Source organism: Corylus avellana, chromosome ca1 (assembly GCF_901000735.1).
Source record: "Corylus avellana chromosome ca1, CavTom2PMs-1.0".
NCBI classification, from domain to species: Eukaryota; Viridiplantae; Streptophyta; class Magnoliopsida; order Fagales; family Betulaceae; genus Corylus; species Corylus avellana.
In genome coordinates, this window is record NC_081541.1 from 45,937,569 (window position 1) to 45,949,773 (window position 12,205).

The following is a 12,205-nucleotide window of genomic DNA, read 5'->3' on the forward strand; positions in this document are numbered from 1 at the left end:
TTGAGAAGAGGAGGATGAAATGAGTTGATTGGACAACCGAAGGACCGTGGGAAGAACTGGCCAAATTCGAGGACGAATTCGAGAATCGGAGTGTATTATGATCCCATATGTTATTTCATGTTTTTGTCGTTTAAGTGTCGTGGCTGTCCAGATGGCCATATGTCCCGTTCGGATTGGCGCCGTCAGTTTTTTTATTTATTTTTTAGCCGACTTTATTTTGTTATTTTATTAGGGTTAAGGTTTTGGGAGTCTTTATTTTGTTATTTTATTAGGTTTAGGGTTTAGAGGGTATTTATGTCATATTTTATTAGGTTTAGGTTTTGGACTATAAATATATGCTTATAGCCTCTAGAAAAATGGAGTTTATGTTGATTATTAGTTTTTATTAATGAGAATTACTTAGAGTAGAGTTTATTCCTCTATTTTTCTTCAAAACCTAGAGAGTATCTAGTTTTGTCAAGAAGATTTCTTAGATCATTGATAGAATAAAGATCTAGAAGTATTTATCTGTTGCTTATTAATGTTTTTCGTTGCAGCCCACTAAGTTACGCTGCATCAAACTTGGAAACAAAAACAAGCATTCACAAGTTTTTGTTTCACCTACATGAATTTGGTAATTATTATAGAACTATGTGGGAGTAGAAAGGCAGCTGTTCACAAGTTCGAAGTACAAGCAAGAAGACTTTCGAGGCATGCTCCATACAACTCTTTGTTAACTAAACAGGCTCCTAGTCATCTTCACCAAAAGTTGTCTCTTAGACATGATTACATGTTTATGTTTGTGTAGGACCATTAGCTGTAAATCCACCTAAAATTAAATATTGGTGGGTGAAGGAAAACAAGCTCAAGTGTTTTATGGACCTTAATTAACATTGCACCGAATGAGCATGTTTTTAGAAAAATTGCTGGGAGCGACACTGTGTCCCAATAGTTTGGTATTCATTTGTTACTGTCTTGGCACAACATTTGGCATTAGGTGTAAATCCAATGACCTGAAGAAAATAACAATGAAATAAAAGTAAAAGCGGAAATAAAATAAAATAGAGATAAATGATTTTTACGTGATTCGGTCTATGAATTATATCCACGTATATAGCCCTAAAGGCTACACTATGCTTTTATTCAATGGATGATTTTACAATACGAAATGGTCTCTATTTATAGAGATGTAGAGAGAATACAAAATGATATATATGGTTGATAAAAAATCAAATCAGAACTGAATGTATCTGCTTTGATTTTATCAATTACGATTATATTGAAGGAGCACATGGGTTGAAGTGAAGAACTGGATGAACTGCGAGTGGGTGAAGCATGCTCAAGGACAGGCCTGGTCCAGATTGCATAACAACCTTATCTCCATCTCCATCAACCTTCCAATCAAAGCATTGAACCAAAGATGCAACCGTAGCATTCATCAAGCTGAATGCCAGTGTTGGTCCTGTCATGCAGGTCACCCTCTCCTCCCCGCCCCAAATGGAACATAATTGAAATTTTGTCCACTGATCACTTCACTTTGATCCTTGAAGGAAACCAAGAACCTCTCTGGGAGGAACTTATTAGGATCATCCCATGAATCTTTATCCCTCATGATGGCATAAAGATTGATTGCCACCGCAGTTTTTTCGGGTAAACCCATTGATTTTGCAGTTTTGGCGGCATTCTCTCATTACTCCAGGGCCTGTTGGGTATAGTCTTAGTGTTTCCTTCACAACCGCTTGCAAGGTTAGGGAGATTTGGGATATCTGATTCTTCAGCATGTCTAGTTTTTCCCACATCGGATTCTATTTCCTCTCTGACCTTCTTGAACACACAAGGATGATTAATTAACTCAGCTATTGCCCATTGCATTGCTTCTGCTGAGGTTTCAGTGCCCGCAATGAAAAGATCCTGGCATGCATGCATATATAAGATAAAAATTCAAAGCCTTGGTGACCTGCCAAAATTACACACGTCACCTTTTAAAAGATGACGAGTTTAATTTCACATGTCACTAATTGGCGATGTGTTCGTCAATTGACAGATCACCAAATCCAATTTTAGACCGGCAGATTAATGCCACGTGACCCACGTCACTAATGACATGTCACCATCCAATTAGTGACGTGTTTAGCAATTGGCAAGTCACCAAACTGAAGTCACAAAATCCCGATTTTTTTGTAGTGGCTGAAGTTTCAAAGTTCCAATGTGAAGGTCTTCTTTCCCTTTGATTTCTTCTAACATCTTGCTTGTTTTTGTGCTTATTGACTTTTTTTAAAAAAAAATTTTAAAATTTTTTTATATATATTTTCTCTTGGTTGACTTTAGCCACTCAAAAGTCAAAACATTAATACGAATTTCATATCGAGAAATGTTACGAGTTAATAAGTTTATCATATTTTGCCAATATTCTTCTACAAATTTAATAAATCAATCATTAAATTTGTGAGGTCCACTATTAACTTATACGAGATCCACATAAGTTCACAAATCAAATGATTGATTTGTAACATGAGATGTGCCAAATATGAGAAAAACATTGACCCATAGCATTTCTCTATTATATCTGTCAGGGCAAATGAATATGTCTGCTCAGTTGCTTTTTTACCTGAGGGTCAAGTAAAAACTGGCCGAGAACGCGGTGCTGCTAAGAGGGAGGAGGAGACCACGCTGTGGCATAGGTGCTCCTAGGGTTACCTCGCAACTGTGGGCGAGGGGGAAGGAGAAATCTTTTTCTTTATCCCTGTTAGGAACCCTAGATTTTTTTTTTTTTTTTTTTTAATAAGTTGTATCAATATATTTTGCTTTTATTTCCCTAATAGGCTATTTTCCTGATTGGCTAAACCGTATATTTTCTTACCTAAATAAGTCTGGCCGTATGGCAATTCAGTGAAGAATAAACATAATTTTGCCTAAAGTAATCGGAGGTTGATCCCTTCAAAATCATCAATAGGGGTGGGCACGCATTGGAGTGGAGCAGGTTTAAGGGTTTTCTTGAACTTGCCCCGTAATGGTCGGGTTCCAAACAAATGGGTCTAAAACCCATGTAAAAAGGATAGGCCACCCCATTTGCTAGGAGTGGCTAGGTGGGCCACTAGAGTTCAAGAGCGAAACAACTTGCAGTCATATGAAATTGGACTGGATTGAAATAGCACACGGGTATAGGCTTATAGCCGAACGAAGAATTTTCATTTATTTTATATATATATATATATATATGAACGACCTATTTATTCAAAAGAAAACACACATTTACAGACTCTCCAGCTAATCACCTGATACTACACATTGACACACATTCACTGGCCACAACATCAACACATTCGCTAAAGAAAAAGTAATTAAGAGAATTCTCATCTTGCTTTCTTTAAGAGTTCACCACTTGATTTAAATTTTTCTGGATGGCAATGGGACACGCTTGCGGTATTCTGCAAGAGCCCACAATGGGAAAATATTTCTGTATGCTGCATAATGTAACATACAATTCCTCATGAAGACTCCACTAATTTCCTGCATGAAAGAGTGATGAATGGTTAGAAAGCTTTGGAATGATATACCTGAAATTTGAAGCTTAGTTAAAGAGAGGTACCTGTTGAGGAAAATCGCCATCTTCCAGTTGAGAATTAATTATGAGCTTTGCTGAACGGTGAAGAGGTGTCGGGTCTCTCTCAGCCTATTACAAATACAATTTTAACATCAGAATATGTCATAAAAGCATATGTGGTATGACAGCATGATATAGATTTTTAAAACATGAACTACTCACCTGTCCAGCATGAATGAGACCCATCATTGCCCATGCAGTATGTACCAAATTTGATTGGTTTCCGTCAAGAGGTACATATTCCTATTATATAATCAAGCACAAAGAATTTTTGACAATGATGTTAAAACTAAAGTTGACAATTTTTGACAGCTGTAAATTCGACTCAAACTTAACACAAAATTAAGAAAATTAGGATTGATGAGTCTAATTAACCTGTTTAATTAATTGAATGGGCTAGGTTAGGGTTGAGCTATATAGTGTTATACTCATGCCTCAACACGACACTAACCCAACACTCAACATTTGAGGTCAACAATTTTTGACACGATTTATAAACCCGACGCAAATTTAATATGAAATTAGCGGGTTAGGGCTGAGGGGTTTGATTCGTTTAATTAAATGGGTTGAGTTAATATTGACCTATATAGTCTTATACCCATGTCTCGATAAGACCTGAACCTGGCATGCAAATACGAATTCTCACCCTTAGTAAAAGCATTACCTTGTTTGGGCATGAAAGATAGCTCTCTCCCCAACCACCATTATCTCTTTGTGCTTTAAGTAGAAAATCAACAGCTCTGCGCATAGCCGGACAATTGTTGTAAGTCTGGCCAACTGCAGCCAATCCTCTAAGTGCAAACCATGTAGCGTATGTGAAGCAAACTCCCCAACATCCATACCTGTGGAAATGCTTCATCATGTAATAGATTTATTTGGGAAATCCATATAAAAACAGACAAATATCAAAAACATATCTAGTAAACCAGTGGAGGAACATACCATGAACCATCCGCCGTTTGTTCGTCTCGAAGGAATTGAACAGCATTTTCTATGAAATCTTCGATCTCTTTCTTCCGGTGCCCAGGGTATAACTTCTTAAACAAAACTACAGCTTCGAGTGCTGATCCGGTGCACTCAACGTACTCATGCTCAACGATACAACCCGAGAAAAATTCTATGGGATTAAGCAGCTGATGGGAAAAAGAAAAAAAAAGAAAAAAATCCATTAATATACAAAAAAGGTGAATTTATAAATTTTAAATAATTATGAAGCATATTTCAAGGCTACTTCAATATGTTAAGGTACTTACTTCCAACCATTTTTGGGCTCGAGCTGGTTCCCAGACAGATACACCACCATTTTTACACTGCATTAAACCATACAATAGAGCTTATCGATATGAACACAGTGAAATACTTCAAGAAATAAACACTGCACTAGATAAATGAAACTTCCAGAAAGTTTCCAAATGCAGCCTGGGTTTCCTATATATGTCGATAGTTTCCAAATATTTGTAGTTCAAATTAAATACAGTGCTAGTTGTTAGAATATTGAATAAATTATTACAATCAATTATTTCCTATTAATTTAAACTGTTGGGACAACTAGGGATTTAAAGTGGTATCTTGACTCAGAGTTCGAACCATGTCTCCTCATTTGCCTTTCATTTCGATTAAATATTTTACGTGTTGAGTCTTATTTATTCACTTATTAAGGTGAAGTTTGAACCTAGCATGAGGAATGATGTTAGAATATTAAGTAAATAATAGTCTACGTATTGAGCCTTACTTATAAATAAGGGGTACTATTTGAATTCGCATGTAAGTTATTTAAATAAAAGTTTTAAAATTAAATTGAATTCAAATTTACTGACTGTCAATATTTGACACGTCAATAAATCCTGACGTGTTGTATTCAACACGTCAATAAATGTTGACGTGCCACTTTTGGCACGTCAAAAAAAAATTTGTTGACGTGCCAATTTTGGCACGTCAACATTTACTGACGTGGCAAAAAATGGACACTGTTTGTCACGTCAAAAGATTGCCTTTTTTTTGTAGTGTATCAACAATTTTTCATTAGCTTAAGCTTTTGGGTTGACCGATAATTTTACAATAGTGAAAGTTAATCCTCACCTGTAGAGAAAGTATGACATTTATAGAATCATAAAATCGCTCGGGATCCATTTTCTCACCAACAATTTTTGGTGGCATCATGGAGAAAAGCATGCAACACTGAAATAAAAGCGAATTTGATGAGTAACATATTAACTACGGAGAAGGTGCAAAATTTTACCCCATTGATGCATTTAAAAAATGTTAATTACCACCAAACTCTCAGCAGTGCAATCAGACAATTGCCATCCATGATCTTGATCAGAGAAAGTCCATGATCCCTTAGAAATGTGACGATACATGCTTTTAAAGTCTCCAGAAGGATTGTCCTTGACCTTTATAATTTGTAAGGGAAAAATGGAATAACTAGTCTGAATGAATATTGAATAGTTTTTATTTTTTAAGCAAAAAGGTAGATTTGATGATTATGGTGAAGAGATGCTTTTAGAATTGAAAATAAAACCTGAGATTTCTTGATGAAGTCATGCCCTCTCGCAAGTGTAGGTCCAATTTCATCAGTGAGATTACTAGCAAGTAAAGCTTGAATTGCAAAACCGGCATCCCACACTTGACTCCCAAAACTCTGCATAAAAATGGTATATATCAAAGTCAGGGATCCCTTATTTTTTCTTGCAAAGACTTCGGACTTGTAGATCACTTGAAGCTAGAAAGCAAGAGCTTGGGGTTTATCCCAGAGTTTGAATAGTTATATTTACAAAACTAACCCTAGAAAGAAATTTAGTGTAATCTCTTCATTCATAATTCAATATGAAGTGTAATTCAAATGTTAAACATATAGTCAAAAGATTAATTCTGCAATTGTTTTTGCAAAATATGCGTACTGATCATGACCTGCAACTTGATTCCATCTTCAGCAACCCATATGAAATCTGGCATCCTAGCAATGTGCTTCTTGAAGTAATCCCCATTTGGATCTTCAACCCAACAAGCAAGCATACATAGGACCTGTTCAATACAAATGGCTTTAGGAATACTGTAATATAGCCCAAATCGATGCTCTACATTGCTTACCTTGATTAGATGATCATAAAATTTACCTTTTCCACGCATCCAATGGTGATGTATCGACTGTTCTCATCTTCATAATGAATGTGCTTCATTGTTACTTGAAGAGCCTTCTCTCTTACCAACTTGTTAAAGGGCCAACGAGTGAGAAGAGGCTCAGTGAATATGTATAGACTATCCCAGACCAGATCTTGTATCAAAGGATGGGGATAGTATAGATCCTCCTGTAACAATATATAGTTTTGCACAATCAATGCATTGGAAAAATATTGAAAAGCGTATATGTAGCAATGAGCAATTATCAACAATGCAGAGAAGATTAAGGTAAACTCACCTTTGCGCACAGATGACGCACTTTCTTCCAATTAACTTCATTGTAAGGTTGAGTGTAGAGTTCCTCCCTCAATTGAAGAATGAGAGGTGTGATTGGGCCTACAAACCTTTTCCCATAAAGGTATGACATGGGCAGGTACACCATGCGGCAGTAGCACCACATTTTTGCTGCATTTTGGGGGAATAGGCAATTGTATAACAGAAGTGCTAACCATTTTTGAGTTAAACACTATTCTTAGTTTTCGACATTAAAATAAATAATTTCAAAAAAAAACATTCCATTATGCAATAAGGATCTAAAGTACACTGACATTTTTAGGAAATACAATGAAGTGGTAAGCAAATATGTACAAACCTGGACGAATGGGAAGAAATGAAGGAAGGATCCAAAATTCCGGAGGCATTGGGTTGGTTCCAATCCACTCGTACACACCAAGTATCTACAACAAAAGGAAAAAATATGCATACTGCATAGTGAATATTTGAACCTATATATATATATATATATATATATATATATATATATATGACTAGATTTATGAAACATGGTCATACTGAAAGCCAGGTCTTTCCCCAAGAAGGTATGTGTGTTACACCACCATGATCAAGGATCCATTTTCGCGCTCTTGCACAAGCATTTTCTTGACCACCATCGGGTCCTTCCCCGAGTATACGCATACAAATGTAGCTAAGAGCCGTGCAAAACATGATGCTGTGGCCCTCAATGTGTAATCCCCACCCACCATCTTCATTCTACAATATGCAAAATTTACAACATATTTGTTAAACATGATAGTTTAAACACACACACTCACACAAAGGAAAGGAAGCAAGTAATTCAGTAAAAATTTTAATCTTGTTTGCATAATTAACATGTAAAGCTTCCAAGAATATGCACCTGATGATAGTATATGTATCGGAGGATTTCCTTTTGATACTCAGCAGGAAACACAATATTAAGATGTCCTGTAATGTACAAACACATTACCTGCATTTTTTTCCCATTAAAAAGAATACAATTAGCAATTGCATTAAGATGAAAACCAAAACAAGTCAAAGATAGGTAGGTTGTCTTTGATCCAATGGTACTGTTCATAGCCTGGTCAATCTAAGAAGATGTTTTTTTGTTAAATATCATTAGAAAAAATTGTTATGTTGTTGATGATTTCTCTCGGTATCACAAAAAGTTCCCTGATGTATACTTTTACGTGAATATCCCAAAAAAATATATGTTTGATTATGTGATGATCACAATATTGATTATACTTTTTAAAGAAAAAATGATAATAATTATGAGTCTCACCATGGGGGGAAGGAAAAATAATGGGCCAGCATTTTCAGCTGGCCAATGGCCATCACTAGCCTGTAAGGCCGAAAAGAAATGGACGGCCCTTCTCAGTGCAGCTGTGGCCTTTTCATTTGTCATTTCCTCTCCATCCTCAACCTTTACTGGAGGAATTGTTTGTTTGAAGTTTTTCTCCTTAAGAAACTGCAATCATTTTGACAAAGAAATGAGCATATATATTAGAGTAAACAATTTCTGAATTATTAGATATCTCATGATATTTTGAATTTTAAAGCCACTAGATTACAATATATCATGATATTATGAATATTTTATATAATATTTTATACGACTTCCGAATCTGATACAAATTTAGTATTAAATCAACATGTTACAGTTAAGAGGTTGATCTAACTTGTTTAATTAAATGGTTTGAATCAAGGTTGATCCATATCATTAATAATTCAAATAGTATTTTTAAAAAAAATAAGTGATCATATCATTTTTTTCTCTTACTATTTTCAATGTATTTTCTTGACGTGTCAAATGTAATACGTCAAGAAAAAAAATTTCTTAATAATTTTTTGACTATTAAATGTTGGCGTATCACTAAAAATGAGCAGGAGATCTCTCTTAAATATTCAACTTTTTCCCTCTTTCTTTTCCTCTTCTTATTATTTATTCATTCCCTCTTCTTTTATTCTCCGACACACTCTCTCTCCTCTCTCAATCTCCCTCTTCTCTATTGAAGTCTTCTTCTTCTCCAGATCTAAAGCCGCCCATTCTCCTCAGCCGTGTCGAAGCGAGTTACCTCTCTCTCTCGATTAAGTTTTAGTGTTATTCTCAGTTTGGATGCTCAGAAAACTGTGGAAAGAAGAATGAAGAAAAGAAATGGAGTGTCTCTCAGAATTTTGGTTTCCAAAAAATTAGGCCATGTTTCGGAGCTGTATTTGGTTCTCTTCAGTAACAGTTTATTTTTTTCTTCTCAAAATTACTTTTGAGGAGAAAAGAAGAGAGAGAGTGTGAGAAAAGGAGAGAATGGCGAGCACGCCATTCTGTCTCTCTCCCTTCGTTCCTCCAGCTGGAGAAACGAAGGGATCCGTTTCTCCAGGGAGAAACGAAGGGATCCCTTCGTTAATTTCTCCAGCATCTCTTTCTCTCTCTCCGGAGAGAGAGAAAGAGATGATGGTGAAAAAAATAAAAAATAATTTTTTTTTTTTTTAATAATTTTTAAACTTTAGTGACATTTTGAAATTGGCACGTGAACAAATTTATTGACTGTCAATTTCTGACATGTCAATAATTTACTGATACGTCAACAATTCATGTCAATAAATTTATTGACGTGTCAAAACTGACACGTCAGTAATTTATTGATCTGTCAATTTTGACAAGTCAAAAATTAATGACGTGGCAAACAGTCACACGTCAAGAAATCACATTTAGGGACACCCCTATTTAATTTTAACGTTGAACACACGTCAAGAACGCTACGTCAATAAACTTTACTGACGTGTAAATGAGCTTAACACGTCAATAAATCTCAATCAAGAAAAATTGGTTTTTTTGTAATGTATATAGCTTTATACCCATATTCCGACATGACCTGAGCCCGACACACAACATAGGGCTAGTACTAATTATTGACATGACCCGTGAACTTACACGAACTTAATACTAAATTAGTTAGTTAGTTAGGGTTGAGCCATTGATGAGTTTAACCGGTTTAATTAAATTGATCGGGTTAGAATTGACCTATAGTTTTATACTTATATATCGACACAACTCAAACCTCAAATGTAAACACGAATTGTTACCCTACTCTACAGCAAAGATTTTGATGCAGGAAAGTAAGTGTTTTTAGTATGTATAGATCATAGAGAGAGAGAGGATGAGGGTACGTATACCTGCATTCGCCATATGAGATCACTGCTAGGTTTCACGTGAAACCGGTTCTTGTAGAAATTTTGACGAGCCTCTTCAACATGAGCCCTCTCTTCTGGGGTACCAGCCTCAGGGTCAAACTCCCATGTCTGCCTTCCAACAAAGTTGTTTGTGGTGAAGATATAAGGGCATTTTCCACCATCTGCTATCTTAAGCCTCCACATATTCTTCCTTATGATCACTTTCTTTCAAACTAATTTGAGCAAAAAAAATCCCATTACGAAAACCTTTTATAGAATTGCAATAAGGCCGATCGAGGATGTGCCAACTTTGGGTGTTCATAATTGCATGGCATCTACTAACTGTATTTCACTATTTTGTGGGGTGAGCATAAATCATCAACTTCCATGGATGAGCCAGTTATCTATAGTGGGGTCCATTATTTTGGTGTAATGTTATGGTGCTTCTATACGGTCTTGGCAGAAAACTTATGTTTTCTGCCTTCCTTTAAAATCCTGACACCTCATCTAGTAGATTTTAAGAAACTAAAACCAAAACACCTAATAACTATGTTCTAAACATTAAAAAACCAACCAATCCACCGGATGCAGATAAATACGCCAGAGAGAGATTACCGGCAGAGGTGTGGGTAGCAGTGGTGGCGTGAGTAGAGGGAGGTGCCACCCCCGGCCCATCTAGGGTGGCCACGCACCACCCCAGACAGATCTGATGGTGGCACGCGGGCCACCCACACCATATCTGGGGTTGCCGCGCGCCACCCTAGAAAGGCCGGGGTGGCGGCGAGCCGCCCCACCTCTCTAAGTGAGGGCTTGCCGGCCACCCTGGGTGGCCCTCTAAATTTATTTCTTTTTTAAAAAAATAATAATAACATAACTTGATATAATTAGGTGTAGTTGTATGTTTTTTTCTTATTGTGTTCCAAGCTAAGGTGTCAGCTTCTGAATGGTGGGCATAAAACGAGAGTTTTATTCCACAACCATATAGAAGTTATACTCATCCACATTTATTCGTTCATATGTTATGTCCACATTATTTCAAATTTGATTAGAACTCAACAGGGACGGAGCCAGCTTTGAATTTGTAAGGATTCAGGCTCAAAATTTTTTTGGGAAGAGATCAATTGGCAAAAAATACCTTAAATTATTTTTCTTTACCTTAATTTTTTTTTCCTTGTAATCTGGGGGGGAGGAGGGACCAAGGCCACTACCAGTCCCCCCCTCTAAAATTATTGTTTTCCGTAATTTCAAATAACTACAATGATATATTATATTCAATTAAAATATGAACCATAAGATCTCTCTTTACCAAAAGAGTTGGAGTTTCGTGGCCTCCATCATTTAAGTCAATCACAAACTTTTGAAAAGAACAGTGAACGTTGCACTCTTGTCTTCGAGCACTCACATCCGACTCAACAAATATTTAGTTAAAATTTAGCTAAAAAACATATTTTTCTATTTTAACTATCAACTTTTTTCAAATTACCTATATCCGGCTCAACATTTTAGCTATTTACTTTCACTTTTCTATTTAATATATATATATATATATATATATATATATATACTTTCCCAATTCTCAATGAAGAGAGTGATATATATATACTTTCCCAATTCTCAATGAAGAGAGTGAGCAATATTTCTTTTTATTATAAATATAAATAATGTTTTGTTGAGCTACAATACTATAGCTCCTCAACAAATCCTTAGTCATTTTATTGAGCAGGATGTTGAGGGTTTTTTTTTTTTTGGTTACATTATCGGTTAAAATAGTAAAAAAAAGAAAAAAGAAATAGTTAAAAAAAAAAAAAAAAAAACTAATTTATTGAAGCCAATGTGAATGCTCTTAGGTTACCGAATGAAAATGTACTTATTTGTCAAACCCTCCGATGTGAAATCATGAAGTATAGGGATGCTTTCTATTTTTTATGAACCATATATTAATACCAAAATTCCTCTGTCTAAGGTACATCTGTTTTACCATACAACTAATCAAAAAGAAAGAAAAAAGGAAAATGA

At 35.7% G+C, this 12,205-nt stretch overlaps 1 pseudogene; it reads right to left on the reverse strand.

The window, feature by feature from the left end:
- Positions 1–3,193: 3,193 nt before the first annotated feature.
- On the reverse strand, positions 3,194–10,487 carry LOC132178810 (beta-amyrin synthase-like; annotated as a pseudogene).
- Between the last annotated feature and the right edge of the window lie 1,718 nt (positions 10,488–12,205).